This window comes from Cinclus cinclus, chromosome 17 (assembly GCF_963662255.1).
Source record: "Cinclus cinclus chromosome 17, bCinCin1.1, whole genome shotgun sequence".
Classification (NCBI taxonomy): Eukaryota; Metazoa; Chordata; class Aves; order Passeriformes; family Cinclidae; genus Cinclus; species Cinclus cinclus.
Genome location: NC_085062.1, coordinates 12,636,899 through 12,658,313, shown reverse-complemented (window position 1 = coordinate 12,658,313; position 21,415 = coordinate 12,636,899). Strand labels below are relative to the sequence as shown.

General features: G+C 45.9%; 1 protein-coding gene across 3 annotated transcripts in view; it reads right to left on the bottom strand.

Annotated features, from left to right (window-relative positions):
* Window positions 1-20,210, bottom strand: part of MTMR3 (myotubularin related protein 3) — a 73,295-nt gene extending 53,085 nt beyond the window's left edge. Inside the window, exons 1-3 of one of the 3 annotated variants that reach the window (XM_062504481.1) lie at window positions 12,119-12,213; window positions 9,866-9,958; window positions 9,486-9,606 (exon numbers count right to left, since the gene is read on the bottom strand). The gene's annotated coding sequence lies outside the window, so the exon portion shown is untranslated. Of the gene's footprint in view, window positions 1-9,485; window positions 9,607-9,865; window positions 9,959-12,118; window positions 12,214-20,086 lie in introns of those variants that run through there. The other 2 variants (XM_062504482.1, XM_062504483.1) reach the window with 2 other exon arrangements.
* Window positions 20,211-21,415: the final 1,205 nt, after the last annotated feature.

Sequence of the window (21,415 nt, the reverse complement as noted above, 5' to 3'; positions counted from 1 at the left end):
CTGAGAAATCTGCATTAAACCATAAGGGCAAAATATTCAAGGTGCATTTGCTTGGAGTGAAAAAGTAAATCTGGCAAATTTTGGTTTAAAAAAGTAGCTACAACACAGATAAGGAGCAATAAACACTGGGGTTTGGGTCCTGCCTTACTGCCTTTCCTCTGCTGAAATTAAATGGCAAAAGCCCCTGACCTGAGCTGACACCCCGAGTTGTGCTGTACACACAGGATGGAGCTGCTGGAAATGAACAAACACAATTCTGAGCCTCCATTTGCTCAGGTACTCAAGGACCTGCTTAAACATCTTATGAGGTGCAATCTCTGGTCCAAATTCAAACCAAGAGAGGGCAGGAATTTCTTCCCTTCCTGTAACTCTCCAGGCTGCCTGCAGTAACACTTGCCAACAGATGCAGGGGGACTGAACTTCCCAGAAAGCTTTCCTTCAGAGAGACGCCAATTCCCCACCAGATCTGTCACAGAACCAAGGCTGAATATCCAATTACAAAACAAACACAAGTGACTTCTGCTCCTTCCAGTGCAAATGGGAATGAACAAAGAACCGAGATCAATAAATATGCAAAAAAATCCAGAGCAATCTGGAATGAGTGAAGAACAGCACACCAGGGAGTGCAAGCCCCCATTGGCACAATTCCATTCCATCAAGTTGTTCTTTGGCTCATCCAGATGAGGTTTGAGGATCACCAGGCATATCCTTTCCCAACAATCAATTCCAATATTAAAGCTGGAATCTGAAACCAACTTCAGAGAAATACTTGAAGGCAAAGGAACCCTTCATGCTCTGAGCAAAACCAGAACAAGGGTAAGAACAATGCTCAGAATATTTAAGTGGGCCTTGCTTTTACTGTAAGCCTTTATTTCAGCAGGTTATGCAGCTGGTGTAACACAACTCTACATGTGAAGACAAATCTAGAAGCAAATGCTCAGAGCTGAGATGAAAAAGCATCTGTAATTTAGATAAATAACAGCTCTCTGCAAGAACAACCTCAGCATTCAGGTCTTGTATTTCAGAGCCTGCACAGTTTTGCTCACTTAGATAAAAATGCCCAAAAAATAGCCCAACTCCTCTCCTGGATGGAGGATTACATTTTTATGCAGGAAAGCTCAGCTGCAAGCTTAGATGAGTCTGTCAAGGAAGGACAAGGATCCAAGGTATGTTTGTTTACTAGAAGTACCACTTCAGTGTCATTAGCCTGGAGTTGTGATCGCCACATCTCTGCATCAGCCCCGGCCCAGCTGACAGAAGTGTTCCATGAGAATTCCCCTGATGGGAGAGGCCTCCAGAATAAAAATGCCACCATGAACCAGCACTTACAGCCGTACTTCCATGCTCAGCCTGAACAACCTGAAGCTTGAACTAAAGATTTCTCTTTTCCAGCTGCCGCTGGGTTGGGTGCTGAAAAACAGATCTTCCAAGAACAGATAGGACAGAATGGACTGTTCTGGTATTTCACTATTTCACATATTTCTGGAAGTCAGAGCACTGGTGTGGAAGTGCTGCTGTAAGGCAAGGGATCCTTGACGGGCTGGCATGGGTCAGTGCTGGATTTTTGGCCCAAGCTGTTACATGGAAATGCATGACGAGTAAACAAGGGAGGCAAAGCTGACAGCCCAAGCCCTGTGTTAATGACCCAGCAGGTATTTTCTCTGCTCATATATGCCATGGAAATCAACTTGGAAATCATGGAGTGAAGGGTTACACGAAAACACTGTGATCACCTGTGAAGCTTCTGCTAAGCCTCTCTTGGAATATGTATGATTCTTAATTCCCTCCTCCATCCTCTTCTTCCCATAAATGCTCATCCAGTGAGCTGGGAGGACAGAACTCCCTGAACCCCGAATTTTTCACACAGTCCTTTTTCTGAAACCCTGCAGTCAGTCAGTGCGGAGTCCTGAAACAGGTCAGTCCCACCTGCACTGCTCCTTCTATGGCACCTCTTCTGCTAAGGATCCACAGCACTCAAGTGCTCCCACACTGTTCTGTGTGTTAATGGATTTTTAAAAAGCTGGGAAACTAAGGACAGTAAGAGTTCAAGCCATCAGAAGCATCTTCTGTGCCCAGAACAGGTGTCCACAGTTGAGTTTTTTGAATGCTCCTAATTTTTATAGTATTCCTGCTCTGCGTTTGGGAAATACAACTCCACCACCAGGGGTCTGAGCAGCAGACTCAAGCACTGAGCCCTGGAGTTGTGTACTCAGCACCCAAACCATAACTCTACACACACCTGGAAAGGTTCCCAGCAACTTCCTAGCCAGGACCACAACCCACAAGCAGGCAGGGACACACCTGCCTCTCCAGGATGGCACTGGCCTGACTCACCAGACCACCACCTACAACTTCTTCCCAGATAAAGCCACCTCACCCAGTGCTTCTACAAATACCAGGTAATTTAAAATATTATTGGGCCACCTGGAAATTCTGGATTTCTTCAGGTGTCCCATCCTACTGCAGCCTCTGTTCAGAATTACCTCAGTTATTACTTGTGGGGATGAACTACTGATGTCAGCAAACTCACAGCAATACTCACATGATCAGACAGATTGTTAAGGCACCTGAATATCCAATCATCATTCTTCCCACAAACAGCCTAATTTTTATTTATATTAGTTTATTGCCTCAATTGCACAGCACGGACAAACCTCTTTGGGAGGGAGGCAAACCCCTGGTGAGCCTTCAGAACAGACCAGCACTCCCAGCTGCATGGGAGCTTCACCAAATGCCACAGCCATTGGTACCAGGAAGCCCAGCTAACCTGGCTCTGGGCACCAGCTATTTCTGCAGTAACTTCAGAGCAGGCTATATTCTTGACACCATTAACAAAAAAAGCCACTAAATTAGCTCACAAGTCAGTTTGTGTAACAGAGCACAGGCCACCTGCCTCAGTGAGGGCCCACTGCCACACTTTGCCACAGCTTTAACTCTTACTTAACTTATCAAAAGGATGTCAGAAGTCTTATGCAAGTTCACCTCTAACGTACTCGTTATCCTCTTAGGAGCCACTGAATGAAATGTGAGTTAATGAATAACACAGCAGGAATTATTTCATTATCCCCATGGTGAGAGAGAGCCATCTAATTCTTGGATATGATGTCAGACTTGAGAAACAGCCAGTGGTACTTACTCAGGCTTCCACTGCTCACTCAACTGCTACAGCAGTGCTGTTCCCAGAGCAAGGCTGCAGGCTGCTCCAGTAGAAATCAGGAATTCAAGCAGGAGGACTGAGGAACTGGAGCCTGTCACTCTGCTACCACAGAAGGGAGAGATTTCTAGCAGCCCACATTTAATGTGCAGGCCTTGCACAGGTACGAGCTTGCAAGGCAGCAAGAGCATGTCAGCTCTTCGCATTTTCCTCTTTTACAGTGCCAACCCCACTGCAACTCAGCATTTGTCTCCACTACTAAGTCAACCTGTCTATTAAACTCCATCAGAACCCCAGGACCTATCAAAAGGGAAGTCTGAAGGAAGGTTTAGATCCTTCAGCAGTCACTGGCAATTCCATCTTTTGGCATTCCAGCCTGCCTCACTTTCGCTTTTAGTTCAACTAATGCTTTTCACTACAGAACTTTATGCATTGTGGGTACAAGTAAATCTTCACTCCTCTGTGAAAAACAAACATCTCCTGCTAGCGCTGATGGTGAGGAGGACAGCTCCAAGGAAGATCAAAGTACTTCAGGTCATCATTTGCCTGCAGTAACAAACCAGCTCTAGATTGCCTGAAGAGTTTGTATGTTTTAAAAGACCAGGCAGTTTCAGGTGGTGTTCAGAGCTGGTATTTTATTGATTTCCTCACTGTGAAGTCCTCACTGCTATCAGGACAGCTATGCCTTGCAGTGCCCTTCCCGTAGTTTGGCTCTCAGGACACATGTTCCTGTCCAGAACACCCCCACACTTCCTTCACATTAGGAGCAGCAGTCAGGAGTAAGAAAGCAGCAGACATTTGAACAGCTCACACCAATCCACTACAGAGCCTACAAGTATTATTTACCAGGTGTTCCTCTCTAACAACCTGCCCGATGAGAAATAAACTACTACACAAGCAAGCTAAAAACCTAAGCAAGAAGAAAAAACTGGAAAGCCTGGGAGGCCAAAGCTAGATGGATTTACTCATGCAGATGAAAACCAGAACTATCTCCCTGACATGTCATAGCCAATGAAAGGCCCAAGAGAAGCAGATTTCTCTCCATGGACTGCAGAAATTCTCATTCAAGGGAAAGATTTCCCCACACCCTGCTGCTTGCACTCACCCCAGGACAACCCCAGAGCACCGAGTCTGTGTGACATGTCACAAACAAAAGGACAATCGTGCTGCACTCCTTATCAAACGGAAGGAAACACTATCTTCAAGCCTAGCACGTGCTGTCCTGTCACTCTCACATGAGTGTGCACATGGAGGATGTATTCCTAGTCCAGGCCTGGCATCACAATCACTGTCAGGATTGCAATGCTGCAGTATATTTAGAATGGCTCTGTTAATACTATGGTTCAATTCCATGATACTGTTACTATATCCCAGCTGGAAAACCTACTACTGTTACACAAACATTCAACTTCAATTCTTCAATAACTGCTCAAAGCACCAATACTTAAGATACACATCTCACGGCAGTATCTGCAAAACTGATAAGAAAATTCAGCAATAAACTATGAAAAGCTGACTTTGGAACAACATTCTGTCATGTGAGAAGCTTCTGAACTGGTATGGAGCAGCATTGCCCTGTGAGGAGCATCTGTGTGCAGGCATGCCTGAGCCTTTGAGTCACCCCGAGGTGCTCAGCCAGCAGTCAGTGCCCTCTCACCCCTCAGCTGATCAGCAGAGCACACAGCTGCTATCGGTGCCTCAATACTCAACAACCAATGCACAACAGCACAGAACAAGGCAGGAACCTTTCCGAGGTGTGATGCCATCTAAAAGGGTAACAGGATTGAAGTGATGGCCTCTCTGCTGAGGCTGGGAGCTCTCGTTCTGGCCTGTACCCTGACACTGCTGAAGTTGAACCACGTGCTTACATTCCCCTCTGAGTCAGAGCTGTCCTTACACAACACATCCAAGTTGCTCAGGGCTGCTCAGCAGGCCCTTCAGAGGCTGCAGCTGTACTGGTTAACCAGCCTCTCCTGCCAAGGAAACTGCCAAAGCCACGCAGTGTCAAGAGACGCTGGTCCCTCCTGGAAGTATCCTCAGTGCCACGTCCACAGCAACTGCAAACAAAAACTGCCCCTGGGACCCTAAGGCAGATTCTCCTCACCAACAGCCAGATTTTGTGTCAGATATTATCTCTTTTCAGCAGTCCCACATTCTATCCCCCAATGAACAGCTCTTACCTATTTTGACCACACACTTCAGCAGACAGACACACACTTGATTCAGCTGCGTGGTCTGGTGGGAGAACAGGGCAGCAATATCCAAGAGTCTTTAATTCTGCAGTTTCCAGCTTAAAAACACTAGACTCACTAGAAGGGAGTAAACAGTGTCATGCAGACTGTCTGGGGAAGTATCAGTCATTTAAAAATACAGCTGCACACTGCAGCTTGGGGGTTCAAATATGAACAAGAGCTCAGACATTCCCTCTATTGACAATCAAACCACAACAATCTTCCTCACACCCCAAGCTTTTTCCTAGCATTAAGCAGCTGCTAAGTGAAAGTCAGTTAAAGTCATTTTATCACAACCACTATTTTCACAAAGCTTAAAAATTAAATCAAGTACTCTGCCACTGGAATTTTCATTACCAGGAAGTTGCATTAATGCTTATTGCATTATGGCTATTGGTTTGTTCTCCCAATACGATAACTGCATCAGTTCAGTGCTTTGAGTTAATTATTATTGTTTAACTTAGATAAATGCAAACAGAAACCTAAACAGCATGGAATAAACAGTAGGAAACCCAGCTCAACTATGTAAAGATAAACCAAATACTTCATGATCACCTGCAAGTATTAGGGAAATTCTCACACGGCTCTCATATGTATGAGAAATTAAAAGCCCTGACAATCACAGTTTTAGAAAATGGCCACAGGAAAACTATATGGTGAGGTAAAGACTCTGGGATTTTTCTTGTATCTTGACACTTGGAATAAGCGCAGAAGAAAGATTTATTATAATATTTTAAAAAAAGAATTAGACCATAGATTGCAACATTTCCAGAATATTTTGTCGTATTATCCCAGCAATAAAGCATAAATGACTCTCTGGAGAAACCAGCACACCTCCAGAGATCCTATGGAGCTTCTTCAGCACCATGACAAAGTACCTGCAGTGATACTGTGCTCTCATTCACTGAGGGGCAGGAGCTCCAGCAGCCAGGGGGTGATGAAGGCAGCAGAGTCAGTCCTGGAACAGACTCACTGTGCTGAAGGGCCAGCAGTTGCCATGGAAGTCTCCCCGAGTTCCGCTGTGAGGCTGACCTTGGAGCTGGTCAAACAAGTGGCTCGTGTGAAGCTGCTGCTCTGAGATGCTCAGGAAAGCTGTGAACTGGCCAGAGGAGTGAGTGCCACATAACAATGTGCTCACAGCAGAGCAGTGCTCCAACACCACTGAACAGACAATGCAAAGAGCCATTCAAGTGTCAGTCTTCCAGACTGGCCAAGACAAAGTGCTTTTTGTTTCTGTTTCTGAGATCCCAACAAATCAGAAACAGATTAAGTGTGCTGGCAGAGTGGCCTTACCTCCCGGCCTGATACGTGATCCCATGGCAGAGGGCTGCCAGAGCTCTGCAGAAACTCACACCCAGCACACCCAGCCATGCTCTGCCCTCCCTGACAGAGCTTTGCAGGGAATCACACCTTGGAGATTGATGGGAAGCTCAGAGGAATCACTCTGCTTACAGCCAAGATCAAATATAACTCAGAGAAAAGAAAGGCAAGTCCCGATTCTATAGGTAAAGAGAAATTTGTACTTGAGCACAGTAACCACTGAAGGCTTTATTATCTCTACCAGAGGCTCAAAAATAAATACATTTTGTTTTGTACAATTTCCATTTAACCTTGCTCGTTTCCTCCACATTATTTTTTGCGGCTCAGGGACAAACAGCGTTACTAAGTAACTCTCCAGGATGAAGTTTCAGTGCATTTGCTCTCACTGCTGAATTAAATACATAAGCATCTTAACATCCACAAATCCAACAGCCAGCACCCACAAGGACCAAGCACATTTTATCTGTGCAAATCACACGAACGTTTATCAAGCAACGTATCAAATCTTACCAAAAATACTAAACAAAACCCAGCAATTCAACTGCTTCAGTTAATAAAATTAATAAAAGCTCTGAGGAAAAGGAATGCATCTGCTTCCACTTCCTGCATAAATCTCAAGTACATCTGAAGCAATACCTCCAATACAAAACAGTTTCAGGAGCTGCATGTTTGAAGGATAATTTGAAATTACCAGTAGTGGATATCCTTTCAGTATTGAGGCCTTTCTGTGCCAGAAGGTCAGCCCAAGCCCCCAGAGTCACAGGATGCATGGAGCAGCCCTGTTACCCTGCTCCTATGCCAAGGTACAGATCTGTGCCCACTGAAGGCTGCTCAAAGCCAGCACCATCAGCACAGGTACCCTTTTACCATAGAAACACAGCAAAGCACTGCAAAAATACCGGTTAAGTGCTTTACTTGCAGCAAGCCTGGTCTAGAAGGGTTAAAATCCCCTTCAGATTATCAGTGTAGCCATGCTGAGCACAGCACTAAGACTTTGTGTTGAACTCTGAACAGGCAATGGGCTGACACAGCACAGGTGGATCTGTGGATTTCTACCTCAAATGGGTCTGCAAGGAGCACTGTCACTCTGTCACTTGTGACAAGGAGCTAAAGCACTGGAAGGAAGGAAGAGAAAGAACAACACTGGAATTGTGATGAACTTCACTCCACTCCAGCAGCTCAGTAAGAGCAGCAGTTCTGCAAAAGGTTTGCACCAAGCTATCTCAAAGTACTAAAAAAGGATATAATTCAAGCCTACTATGTAACACCAAACAAATCTGCTACTTCTTGAAAATTCTGTGAGGCTTCAACACAGGACACATCTAACTAGACAAACCAGAAGACTAATTCCTTACTTCAGAGTTGAAGCATTCAGACCCTTCCATCCAACCTACATCATTTTTAAGATATTCCATGTACCCAGCATATGGCAGAGCATTCACCCAGCCTATTTTGTGTATGAGACATTAATAAGGACTTTTCCCCATTCCTCCCCAAAAAGCACACCTGTAAAATTGCCATCAGATACAATGTAAAATATATCACTTCAAGATAAGTGATAGACACTTATCGCAAACATCTGAAGAAATTTCCAGGATTTCACAAAAACTCACCAGCAGACCAACTCCTAAATCCTGATTTAGCAGTTCCATAAGCAAAACTGAAGAATCAGAAAGGTGCAGCAAGACAGGCTCAGCTGCTTGTTCACTCCAGGTTACATTTAGTTTTCTGCTAAAGAAGAACTCACTGGGTGGGTAGGTAGGTTTTGAGTGACACACACCTTGGTATTTAAATAACTGAGATCTAGAGATGTAGGACAGAGGTGAACAAGCAGGAGTTAACTCTTCAAACAAACGCAGGTTTTAGCAGGATAAATTCTTACCCTACACTTAAGAGTTTAAAGGTTACAAAAAGCTCAGTGTTGGAGGAACAGATCAGCACCAGGCAACAAGCTTTTTCTAACATGGCAAAGATGCTCAGAATTCCATACAGAAGCTGAGCTGTCACTCACCCAGCATGATCTATGGAGTCCCAGCTCTACAGGAAGGTTCACACTCTCTCTTTCACATTCTTATATGCAATAAACTCTCAGTTTGTTGTTTAATCTCAGAGTTCTGGTTAAAATGTTATTTTAAAAATAATCAAAATTACCAAGCCATGAGTTTTAGAGGTCACAGCCCTTCAGGAGTCACCTAACAAGCAGCAGATTTTTCAGACAAGTTTCAAGCCATCAAATTTGTTTGAACATGTACAAACCCTGCTAAGTCAAGGCTTTCAACAGCTCTCGCCAAAGGATGACCCAGGGGAGAATACAATGGCACAACCTGACTAACAGCTATTCAGTCAAAGTGCTGTTTGTGTTTTCTTTTGCAGGTATGATGGATGCACGGGGTTGTCCTACCAAAACTATCTTCACACAGCTGCACAAGCCCTCTCTGAACTGACCCCACGGTTTTCCTTCACCTTCCACACTTCAATTACTTACAAATAGTTAAGCAGATATTAAGAACAGCAACCCCACACAGGGACCTAAGTTCTTACTCCTAAGTTTTCCAGAGTCGAACAGGAAGTCTGAAGCTCTAGAAAACAGGTGCTGCAACACCAGTTTAAAATTTACTGTTAATCAATCCACGGAAGCTTAAAAGTCAACCTTTCACAACTAGCAAAACTCCAGATGGCTACACCTGCAAGTGCACCACAAATGTGCTCCACAGCCACATCTCCAGACACCTGAAAATCAAATATATCAGCAATGAAATCATCAAGACTCATCAGCCTACCTGAAGAGACTGGAGTGTTCTCTGCATCTGCAGAAGTGGCTGTCACCTTCCAAACCCAGCCTGGAAATTCAGACTAGCTCTAGGAATTCCTTAATTGTCTCAGCAAGAGGCAGCATAAAAACTGTGGAATTTAAGGACACAAATTAGGTTTTGATGATGTTTTGGCATAAGGCCTTTCTTTAAGGTGTAAGTTAAACTAGATTCTCCCTAGCCCACCTGCTCACTTCTTGCACAAAATCCTTCAGTCCTTTCTTGTCCTTTTCAGGAACTAAGTCACTTCAGACCAATTTCTTTGGACTAGGCATGTTTTAATTGACCACTCCTTGCCTCTGTGAAGTCCCTTTATCTCAATTACATTATTAGACCCAAAGCATACTTACAGAAAAAACATTTCTTAACTACCACGCAACTTAGTTTGCCAGGATTGACACATGGCAGTAAGGGCTGATGTTGAGACTAAAAGCTGAATTCTGCTGAAAGAACCAAGAGAAAAAAAAAAATTAACAGTAGTTAGAAATACTTCAAAATTGAAAGGAGACAAAGTAGATTAAGCCATTGCAGTCCTGGGGATCTTGAAATATGTTCAAATACATGAGGCTTAGCCCTTCTAGGGCTAATACCAAATCATTTGGTATTCAAAGCAGAGAGAGAAGCATGCTAGAAGCAGGAAAGCATCTGTATCCAGCAAGAGTTGCTCAGGTAATCCCTGCCTCTGTGAGCAGTGGTCCAGCCTCAGGCACCTGCACAGTTTAGAAAGCTGGACAATAACTTGAAATACTAATGTTTAGAAAATAAGCTACAGGGCACAGCAGCTTGTAACTTACTCTTTAGGGAGCTGCCAAGTGCTTCCTCCCTGACCCGAGTAAATCAAGGTGCCTTATGCAAGAGGAAAAGTCTTCATACCTGAGTGCTGAATGGGACCATGGCGGGCTGGGGCATGATGCAACAGCACCATTAGTTTTAATGGGGCTGCTCTCTGGGTGTGACCCTGCACGGAGGGGAGTACAACTGCGACCATACACAGTACACAAACAGCTTGGTAAAAAAACAGGCTTCACAAAGAAAGCAAGAAATAGCTCTTATTGTCTTTGCTATACATGTCTTGCACATCTCAAACGAAGCAAAACCCTTTGTCCACAACTCCCCAGGCTGACTCCTCCACCAGACCCACCCAGCTCAGGCACCAGCAGTGATGAATCCAAGGACCCTGTACAGGTGAGCAGAGCACCCAGCATGTTTCCAGACTGCCTTCTACTCCGTGCTGATTACAACAGCAGGTTTGGCACTGCTGTCTCCTCAGTGAATTACTCTACAACTCCCACCATTAGACCTTTGTGCTGCTCAGTTATCACCAGCCCTTCAAGAGTTCACAGGAAGAAGTGCCTGTGCAATGAAAACACTGCAGAGGAGTTGGAATGCCCCAGCAATGGAAAGCTAGACAGCTCTCCAGCCTGCCAGTCAACACTGGAGAAGGAAAGGGTAATTTGCCTGGAGTAATGAGCTAAGTATAGAGGCACCACGATTCCAGTGGCCCAATTACCTCTGCAATTCTTCTGATGCGAGTGGAACACCTTGGCAAGCAGCTGCCTCCAGTTGCAGGTAGAACCAGGGACTGAAGCTGCTGCCCTGATTTTGTGCTTAACAGACCAAACTCTGAAAAAGCAGCACCAAGAGTCAAAACCAACATTTTCTAACTCACTGGAGTCTTTCTGCCATCCTCAGTTCATTCCCACATTTCAGCACTTGAGGGAATCCTATTCTATTTTAGAAAACCCCTTGCCCAGTCCTCTCCCCAGGTCAGTGTTTAGCAGTCATCCACATCAAGTGTCAGCATTCAGCCTGCCATTTAAAAGCCAAAGTTCCAGTATGACAAGTGCAAGGCACTTTGGTTCCAGCTTCTAAAGCCTGCAGAACTGAAGGGGGGGAAAAGCAACATGACAATGACCAGACACACTGGTACCATCAGAGAGCTATACAGGGAGCTACTGCTTCTTGAAACTAACTGTTAATGAATATTTATTATTGATTTACTTTAACAAGGGTTTATGTGTATTACTTATATAGCTCTATATCCACTGATGTCCTATGTGGTCACAGACTAAAAAAGGGACCTACAATTAGTTGTACCACCAGTTTTCCTGCAAGGAGGTTTCCCTCCAAATCCCCCTGTAATGATTTGAACACTGTAGGATACTGAACACACAGGTACAGTGTTAGTACATTGGAGTTGGAATCCCTTTTATACAGAATTTGGAATTTTACAGCAGGTATCTGATCCTTCCATACTGACAAGTCTAACTGACCAGATGGCTTTGCCAGAACACAACCCAGCACAAAATTAAACACTTGGCCATGGATCTCCAAAACTGAAAATTTCCATGTGGCTTCTCTGTGCAGCCCAAATTTACTCATCTGTTACGTCCAGGGATGCTCTGCAGCAGTGAAGTACACTAACCAAACACCTCCAAATCATGTGATGCTCATGCTTGAGTCTGAAGGGATTAAGAGATTCCAGCCCAAAGTAAAAGAAAACAAGCAAGCTATTGTATTCTGCATTAGAACACAACTGTGCCTTGACCATAATCCACCAGCCAAACCTACATGGAAAGCCGAGCAGACCTCAAAATATTTACCTTGTTCCATCTTCCTCCTTTTTCCTCAGAGAATTCAGATTTTCCCAAAGTGCAAAAAGGTGCATTCTTTTGGAAGTCACTCAAAGAAAGGTTCACTGAACATAGACAAAGATGATAATTTAATTATAATGGGTATCCAACCAGAATATAATGCCCTGTTCACAGCAAATTCCTGCTACCAGCAGTGAGAGAAAATTAAGAACCTGAATTCTCAAATGTACTCATGACTAGTATGTTCACCAATCAGCACACAATTAAGCATTCCTGTTCTCTAATTGTAAAGATGAACACTTGTTTGATAAGGATTAGTCATTAATTTGATGAAAAGCTTATCCACTCTTAAAAAACCATGCATGGTGTTTAGATGGAAAGAAAAGTTCTGCAGGCAATGGCAGAAAATTTGCAAGTTTACATTAAGTACACTTCACTTGCTTTCAAGCTTCTATTTATTAAAGGAAAATAATCAAAACAATTTAGAAATGCAATCTGCTTAGACATTTTGGTCAGGTTTCTTGGATCAAAAGTTCAACCATGCCTGCACTACACTAAGTATTTGTTCTCACAAGCAAATAAAAAGGAAATAAAGAAAATTCAAATACAACAACAACAACAAAATCAAAGCTATCAGGTCAAAACACTTAAAAGAAAGGTGTTTCTACTCTGGTCAGACCACAGCAACGTGGCTGCAGAGAGTTCAGTGAAATGTGCTCACATTAAATTTCAAGCCAAGCTACTCTGTGATATAGCAGGAGAGCTTTCTTCACACTGCCTCTAATTTTGGCTCATCTGTTCTTTGTCAGAAGACATACAAGTATTTGAAAAACCTGAACTTATGAGGCCCACAGAACAGCAGAAGTCAGCTTTGACAACAGTAATTTTAGCTGGAGAAGGCTGGAGGCAGGTAAAATTGAGGACAAATTCCAGCTGTAGCACATACAGCACTAGGTCTGAAAAGGTCCAAGAAATGTCTCCAGCCCAACAAGGATGCAGGAACCAGCACAACTTCCCAGCAGCTCATGTCTCTCCGCTTTAAGTTTCCATGATAGCAATTACACACTTGCAGATAGCAATGGAACAAGCAAAGCTTTCCCAGGTACACATTTAGGTCAATTATGGCTCCAAGAGATGACATCAGACAGGCACTGGCTTCCTCCTTGTCCTCATCCACTTGCAAGGAGAACAGGGACAGTCAGGCTGCTAACTACTGGATAGGATATTCCAGGGAAATGCTTTCCATCCATTCCAATCCTAGAAATACCAAGGAAACTTTCCACCAACTGCAGACCTAATGGCAGCCACTTCCACAAGCAGCTTTGGACTTAAACTCAATTTGAATGGACAGAGATATCGGAAGAGTGACAGGACAGAGCTTAATGGCAGACCAGCCCCCAGACTGGATCCTTCTGACATCTCCTGTACAAAACTGATGTCTCACTTCAAAAGTATCTGAAGTTACTTCACTCAGGTAGCATCTTGTGTAGGATGTGGAAGGTATTAGAACTCCACAGCCACAGTTCTACCAGTGCAGTTCAAATAAATTGTTTTTAATCTCTATGTGCTCAGTCTTTTTGCTACAGTTTCTCTAATTCACCCTTCAGTTTCACTCAATTCCTCAATACTTTCAATTACTACTCCTAGCAACTGAAAAACCAAAATCGGTATTCTAGTAGTCTACCCTTGACCCAGACAGTGCTAAACTCTATCTGACAGGGAAGATACTCAAGGGAAGATCTGATTTTCCATCTGTGTTCTGGAATCCTGAAGCTGTACAGAAACCCAAAAAAATAACAATCCTACCTGCCCAGAACAGTCAAACCTCAGAGGAGCTGAGGAGTCAGACTCACAGGGCCCGGGAGTCTCATGATGCACATGAGCCCTACATGAAAGGCTGCTCTCGGGGCGGGCTGGGGAGTCGCCCTGCAGCGAGTCCTGCCTTTGCTCTGCTCTCCAAGGGCACTCAAGAAGCCAATCAAGTGCATCTTGTCCTCACAGACTCCATGTCAACCTACACAGACAGGATTTCTGTCCTCTCCTCCCTCAGGTGCCTGGCAGCAGCTTCCCTCAGGCACTTCCACAAGCAGAAAAAGCAGCATTGGAGAAAACAAGAGTCATTTTGTCAGGAGTCTGCCCTTTCCTGGTTGATAGAGAAGTCAAAACTCTCCTTTAAAGGTACAGGGGAAAAGAAACTATTTTTATTTCTCCGTCCTTTCAGGTAACACCACAGAATTAATGCTTTGATTGCAGCCTTAGTTTGCAGTCCTAAACTTGGAGAAGCAAATGAGGCCCACAAAAGGGCAACACAAAACTGTTCTACCAGTGTTTCTATAAATAATGTCTGTACCAGTGCACAAATCTCTGGTATTCAAAAGAAAAACTACAAATACTTAATTATGGCAATACAGCAGCCTTCCTCCACAAATTCAACCTGAAATATATTACTTCCCCCCATACTGATTACATGTTCCAGAAACTAAACCTCAGAGTACCAGAACAATTCAAAATACTTAGAGACTATTAGACTTGTATATACAAAAGACTTCATCATACAGACAGGCACCCTAGAGATTTATTTCATACTACTTTCTTTTCAGAAATCTCAGTTAAAGAAAGATTTATACCATTTTCACTGGTTTTCCCTGATGAAAATCTTTTCTTAAAACAGGGTACAAGAGCCTTTGGTAGAAGCCAAAGGCTTAGCCATGGGCGTGGTGGGCTCACAGCAAGGGAGAAACACATCCAGGAAGGAAAGTTACTTGGACAATGACGTTCCCTTGAAAAGTAGGAAGGAGAGATTACGGTGGAAAAAGTCTTTTCCAATTTTTATTCCAGTAAGGGCTAAACCAAGCAGGACCTGAGAGGTTAAATCTGGTATATCTGCTAGAGATCAGCGTAGTAAAGAACAACTTCAGCTCTGAAATTAACCCAAGACGAGGTCACTACAGATGATGCAGGAGTTTTTTGAATAAAATCAAACAGAGGAGGGCACAGAATACACAGCTTGAGATCATCACACACAGGATGGAAGAAGACAGTTAAATTTCAAAGGAACAGACTACAAGCCTTTCCCACATATTCACTGCCTTCTAGGCCACATTCTGGAAGCTCTGAGCCCCATGGCAGCCTTCCCTGCTGTCCAGTCCCAGAAGCCCAAACATTTGAACATTCCCTGTTATGGCTCTCCCTCTGAAGAACGCACCCCAGCCAAGGGAATGGTCTGCTCTGGCTGCCCTTTGGAAAGTCCAGCTCTTCCCAAGTAGCCTGGGACTAACACCAAGTTTCTGATTTCATTCCAGCTTCAAACTAATTCCACAGGTGACAGGAAAATTGTCCTAGCTAAGCTCATCTAGCACTAGTTCTAATACCTCATCAGACACAGAATCAGCTCTGAAGCTGATCTCCACCATGCTGTTTGCACACTGCAGAATCACTTGGTGAACAACCAATGCCACACAAGGCAGGGACAGCATCAGCTCCATCAGCACCTCGGGTGAAACCCCCTACAGCAATCCCAGCCTCATTTACATCATCATGTGTCAGCCCATCACAATGAACAAAAAACACCAAGATGTGCTGAGCAAGGCAAAGGACAACTTACTTTGCTTGTCACCTCCCAGGGCTCCTCCAAGCCTCAGTTTCTTTGATGTTCTGCCCTTCTTCAACTAACATCCAACTGCAAAATTGCATTTTGAAGTATTTACAACTCAGTATTTTGGTTCAATTTCTCTTTAAAAAGGGGGTTAATACTACTAAGGATCTATCTGGCTGTGTTACTGAGAACACATTTCATTACTGGCATAAGTGGTTATGTACAACTGCCTGTTCCCAAGCCAGCTCACCAATGCTGCTTTACAGTTCTTCACTGCATTCCTACTCAAGATGAAAACTAATGGATTTATTGCTCCAAAATCAACTTCCAATGGAAGCTTGCTCAAGGTATTAATTTTTCAGAAATAGCAATAATTCAATACAGCAGCTTGGACAAGTTCAGTTAACAAGGAACATCCAGCTTCAAGTCTTCTGGAATCCAGTTCCCCCAAGAAGGCCAAAAACACCCTAATTAGGAAGTCTTTTGCAGAGCCTGGGTTTTCCTCCTCCTTCTTATCAGAGTTTGGAAGAGTTCCACCACCACCATGATAGCTACTACAATATCATTAGCTGCCTCACTCATGCATATACACACACTGGATGGATCTTACCATGGTTACCTTGTTGCAACTATTTTCAGCATTAATACCCATGAGGAAGAACAGTGCCTCTGAAGTATCCAGCGGCCCCCAGGAAGCCCTACAGAGCACTCATCCAGTTACCAGCTTAACCGGCAGCCACACTCACATGCAGAAACCACTGCTGCTTTCCAGACTTCACATGAAGATATTCCAAGTCTGAGGAGTTTCAGAAGACAAGTCAAAGCCAGGAATCAGCAACTGTGTATTAAGTGAAGCCTTTACAAACAGTGCTTCCTGCTGGACATTCGTGACTCCAGAAACAGCTTTCCCATTTCAACCAAAATTCCAGAAAGCCACCTGTTTGCCTTCCTTCCCTTCCTCCCCAGCTCACTTTGCATGGCTCTGCAGCCCCAAGCCTCACTTCCAGGTGCACACTGGTACTTCCTGAAGGAGAACAGAGCACCTATGGCTCAGAGCAGCACAACCTGACACCTCGTAACAGACTGAAGGTCAGAGATATCCCTGCTTGCAACAAGATCATGCTGCATCTCTTCCTTTCTACTACAAGCTGGCTCCTCCCTGTAGCTCTGAGCAGCAGAGATGGACTTGAGGCCTTCCTTAAGAGATGACACATTACCCCCGGAAAACCTACAGCCAACTGGGGGTCACCTCCTTGACACCACTACCAGAAACTTCAGCAGGTAAGGGTAAGAATAGGTCGGGGCTATTCACTCTCCAGCTTACCCTCAGATTTCTGTGGTATCAAGTCCATTCTGTCAGTGCTTCTCAACTACTCAAAGCAAAGGGACAAAGTTTGGGCTGTTTTGCCAAAGCTGCCCTCCAAATAAGGTCAGTTGACACCAAAGAAGGCTGTGGTTTGTGACCTCTGCCCATCCCACAAGCAGCTGACACGTTTCCAAGTCAATGCACACAGCAACCCTGCACCATTCGGGGCTAACACATCCAAGGTAGAAGCTGGAAAGCAGCAGGAGCTGAGGGTGCCAGCTCTTCGCTGGGCACAGTAAACAGACACAGTAAAATGTCAGTATTTCAAATTCCTGAATTGCCACTGACTTCACTTCGAGTTCTTCACTTTGTCACTAACTTCACTTTGAGGTCTTTCATGCAAACCCTTCTCAGTTACCCTGAAATTCTGAAGCACCACTAAGAAAGAAATACTTGCCTTTTAACAATCCAGTTATTCACAAGAATTACAGCACAAACTGAGTCCTAAGAATATCCCTAAAGTTTTCCCGACAGCACTGGGAAGTTACGGCACCAATATCTAGAAGAGGGCTGAAGTCACAAGACACGAAGCTCATTTCTCAGTTCAAAACCCACATGGGATATCACAGGCAGATCTTTATGCCACCAGCTACTCAGGCTGGAGGAAAATGCAGAATAGTTGCACATTATTTCTGGGATAATTCAGTATCTAACAAGTTGTTTTGAGAGAAACATACCATTACTTTGATTCAGCCAGTGAAAGCTACTATGAAATACATGCATGTTTAAGTGTCTGGATGTTTAATTCTTGCTCACAAGATTTGATTAGCATTAAATTGGCTGTTTGGAGTCAGGTGCTCTGAAGGTACCACTGATACCAACTGGAAGAGTCCTATCCTCTTGTCCCCAGTTACAATTCCCAATAGGAAGCCACCAGAGCAGGAACAGCCTTCACAGCCCTTTGAGCTGTGCAGGTGAAAAGATCTCAAACTCCATGCTGGATGCCAACCCAGTTCCTCCACAGAGACAATTCCTCTTCCCATCAGACTTTCCAGGCTCCTGCCCGTTACTCCAAAAGCCCAAAGATCCCCTTCTCCTTAAGTTACTCCTTTTTTCCAGGTTACTTGCCAGCAAAGCACTGCACAGCCACGTTCCTCCTACTCCTGCAAGCTGACAACATACTTCTCTCCATCATCCTGGCTTGCACGTAGGTGGAATGAGATTAGAGATAAAATATTGTATCCTCTATTTCAGAAGCCCGGGCAGGCTCCATTTCTGTCTCCTCCAGATGCAGATGGCCATTTTTATGAAAAATAAAAAAATAAAATGAGAGCTTGTCAAGCTGACCTATCCCACTTCTGTGGTACCATTTTTGAGTTGCATGGGTTGTTCCTTGCGCAGGTTAGCATTGATATTTCAATAATTGCTAGTGCAGACAGCTCATGCAATAGATATTAACAGTACCCCAGACAGGCACCTATAGCACTGCCAATGAGAGAACTCAGCTTGGCTCTCAATTTACCATTCCTATAAACTCAAGTGGTACAAGAGCACCTTTCAGTGCAAACACCCAGAAAAAAAAATCACTGTTGGTGCGCCTTTGCCCTTCTCCAAGCGCCAAAGCAGGCACAGAACCACTTGTCACTGAAGCATTTTAGTGCCCCACCTTCACTTATCTGCACAAAGTTTCAACCCTTACAGCCTAGTATTGCCTGTGCTAGGAAAGAAAGCACCACTTCTATCTCCCAAACCCACTGTAATCAGTAACAGCTGAAGCAAAGCAGGTATCAGATATCAGCCTCCTCCCCTCCAGTTTACAAGTACTCCTTCATAAAACCTCTTTAACCTCCAGCAAAAAAAGTTCATTTCCAAATACCACATGCTTTAGTAGCAGACAAAAGGCATCTCAGTTCTTTATCTGAAGCTCAAAGCATGACAGGTACTACAACAAACCTGTCATAGCTCCTTCTGTCATGCTGCCACCCCTTCCTAGTAGACTCAGCTTCATAATATAAATAATATAAATATGCCTTTCTACTCCCCAGAAAGCCAAGCTGTGCTTCCACTCAGCACTACCTAAAGTGATTCACTAGCCAAGTTCTTTTCTTCTAAAAGAAAGCCTTATTGCACATGGCTACATCACACAAGAAAACAAACACGTGAAGCACTCAGAAAAGTGCCTATAAGACGTGAAGTCTGCAAGAGTTACAAGATGACACCCAACCTTCCCACAGTAAGGGAAGTGTGCACAGAAAGGAAAGAAATCAGTTTCCTGTATAAAGTTGTGAAGAAACACCAGCTCTCATCTGCTAATCAAAAAACGCTCTCTAAAAGAGCAAGAACAGGAACAACTTCAATGCACAAACTTAAACTCCATGTTGGGGGGGCAAAGTACTTACCAGGGAAGGGCAACATCTGCTCATATCCCAGCGAAAGAACAGGACTGTTAAAAGGAACACGGGGAAGAGGCTCAATTAAAGCCCCAAAACCATATAAATAAAAAACCTTAACCAGTCCCACTTACAAAAACGGGAATTTCGGCCGCACGCACCGCACGCGCAAAGGCAGCTGAACTGTGCTGACACCACAGCCCCGGCGCCCGGAGCAGCCGAGCAGGGGCCGGCGGCGGCCAGCGGCACGGGACGATCCCCGGCCGGGCTCGGCGAGGAGAGGCCACCCCCGCGAGCCGGGCAGAGGGGCGGCAGCGCCGGGCGAGGCCCACAGGCCACGGGCAATAGGAGTCCCCATGTCCCGGGGAGCCCACCCTGCTCCGGCCGCCAGAACTCCTCAGCGCAGGGCCCGGCCCGGGGCCGCCCGGCATCGCCGCCCGCCCGGGGACAAGAGGCCGCCGCATCGCGGCCGCCGAGCCGGGCCGGCTTCTCCTCCTCCTGCCGGCCGCGCCGCGCGGAGCGGAGCGGGGCCGAGGGCGCCGTGCCAGCCCCGCCGCCGCCCCTCACCCGCAGCCGAGGGGGCGTGTGCGGCCCTCAGTGACAGCGCGGCCGCGCTCCGCCAGGCCCAATGGCGGCGGGCCGGCCCTCCCCGCCGCGGGACAAGGGGCACCCCGGCAAGTCCTTACCGCTAGGCAGGGCATGGCGCGGAGCCCCCGCCCGTGCCGAGGCGCGGCGTCCTGTCGGGTGCCGGGGTCGCTGCGGGCTCGGGGCCGCCGCCGCCGCCTCACGGACACAACAACATGGCCGCCGCGCGGCCTCCTCCCTCCTCCCCCCGCGGGGCGGGGCCGGGCGCGCGCCACTCCCTCCCTACCCCCCGAGGGAGGGAGGGAGGGAGGGAGAGAGAGAAGGAAGGAAGGGGGTGATGCCAGCCCGCCCTGGCCCGCGCTGAACGGACCGTGGGAGCAGGGAAACGGGGAATTACCGCGTCATTCAGGTTGGAAGATCATCTACTGCTTTAAGATCGTCTCTTCCAACCGTCAGCCCAGCGCCGCCACCGTAACCCCTAAAACACCGCACCACATCACCCAGCGCCAGATGCAGGCGCCTCTTGAACGCCCCGAGAGAGGGTGACTCCACCACCTCCCTGAGCAGCCCCTTCCATGGTCTGACGGCCTGGGCGCTGAAACGTTTTTAAAGTTTTTTTTCTACTCTGTAAGGTCGCGGCCCCGCTCTCCTCGGCGCTCGCCGTGCCCTCAGGAGGCGGCTGCCATCCCTCGGCCCCTCAGAGGATGAAAGGCAGGGCCAACAGGGATGAGTAAGGGACTGAGCATCTCCCTGAGGAGGAGACACTGCAGGAGCCGGGCCTGGCTAGTCTGGAGAAGGGAAAACTCAGACGGGATCTCATCAAACCATGCAAATCTCCAAGGGGTATCAAAGGACAGTCAGTACCAGACTCTTTTCAGTGGTACCCAGAGACAGAAGGAAGAGTGATGGCCATAAACTGAAACACAAGAAGTTCTACCTCAACGTGAGGAACAGCAGAGCACTGGACCAGCTGCTCAGGGAGGACATGTAGACTCCCTCTCTGGGATAATCCAAACCCTGGACATGTTCCTGTGTCACCTGATCAGAAAACCATCTCCAGGGGCAGGACTGGGTGACCTCCAGAGGTCCCTCCTAGTCCCAGCTATTCTGTCATTCTATGAAACCAAATCACCCCTTCCCCATTATCCCCCTGTAAGGTCTATAAGCCTGGCACTGCCTGAGCGAGGCTGTAGAATAGGCAGGATCCCAGCAGAGGCAGCCACCTCGGCCAACCTGTGAGTCAGGTAATAGTGGAAATGTGTACTGAGGGGGGCTGAAGTGTGTGTTCCCAGACCTCACAGCATCCACTGCCACCCATCCTCCTCAGGATCCTCAAAAAACCCTGGAGAAAAACCGTGTTGTAGCTCAGTTAATCAAAGCATGGTGCTGATAACACCAAGGCTGTGGGTTCAATCCCTGTAAGGGCCATT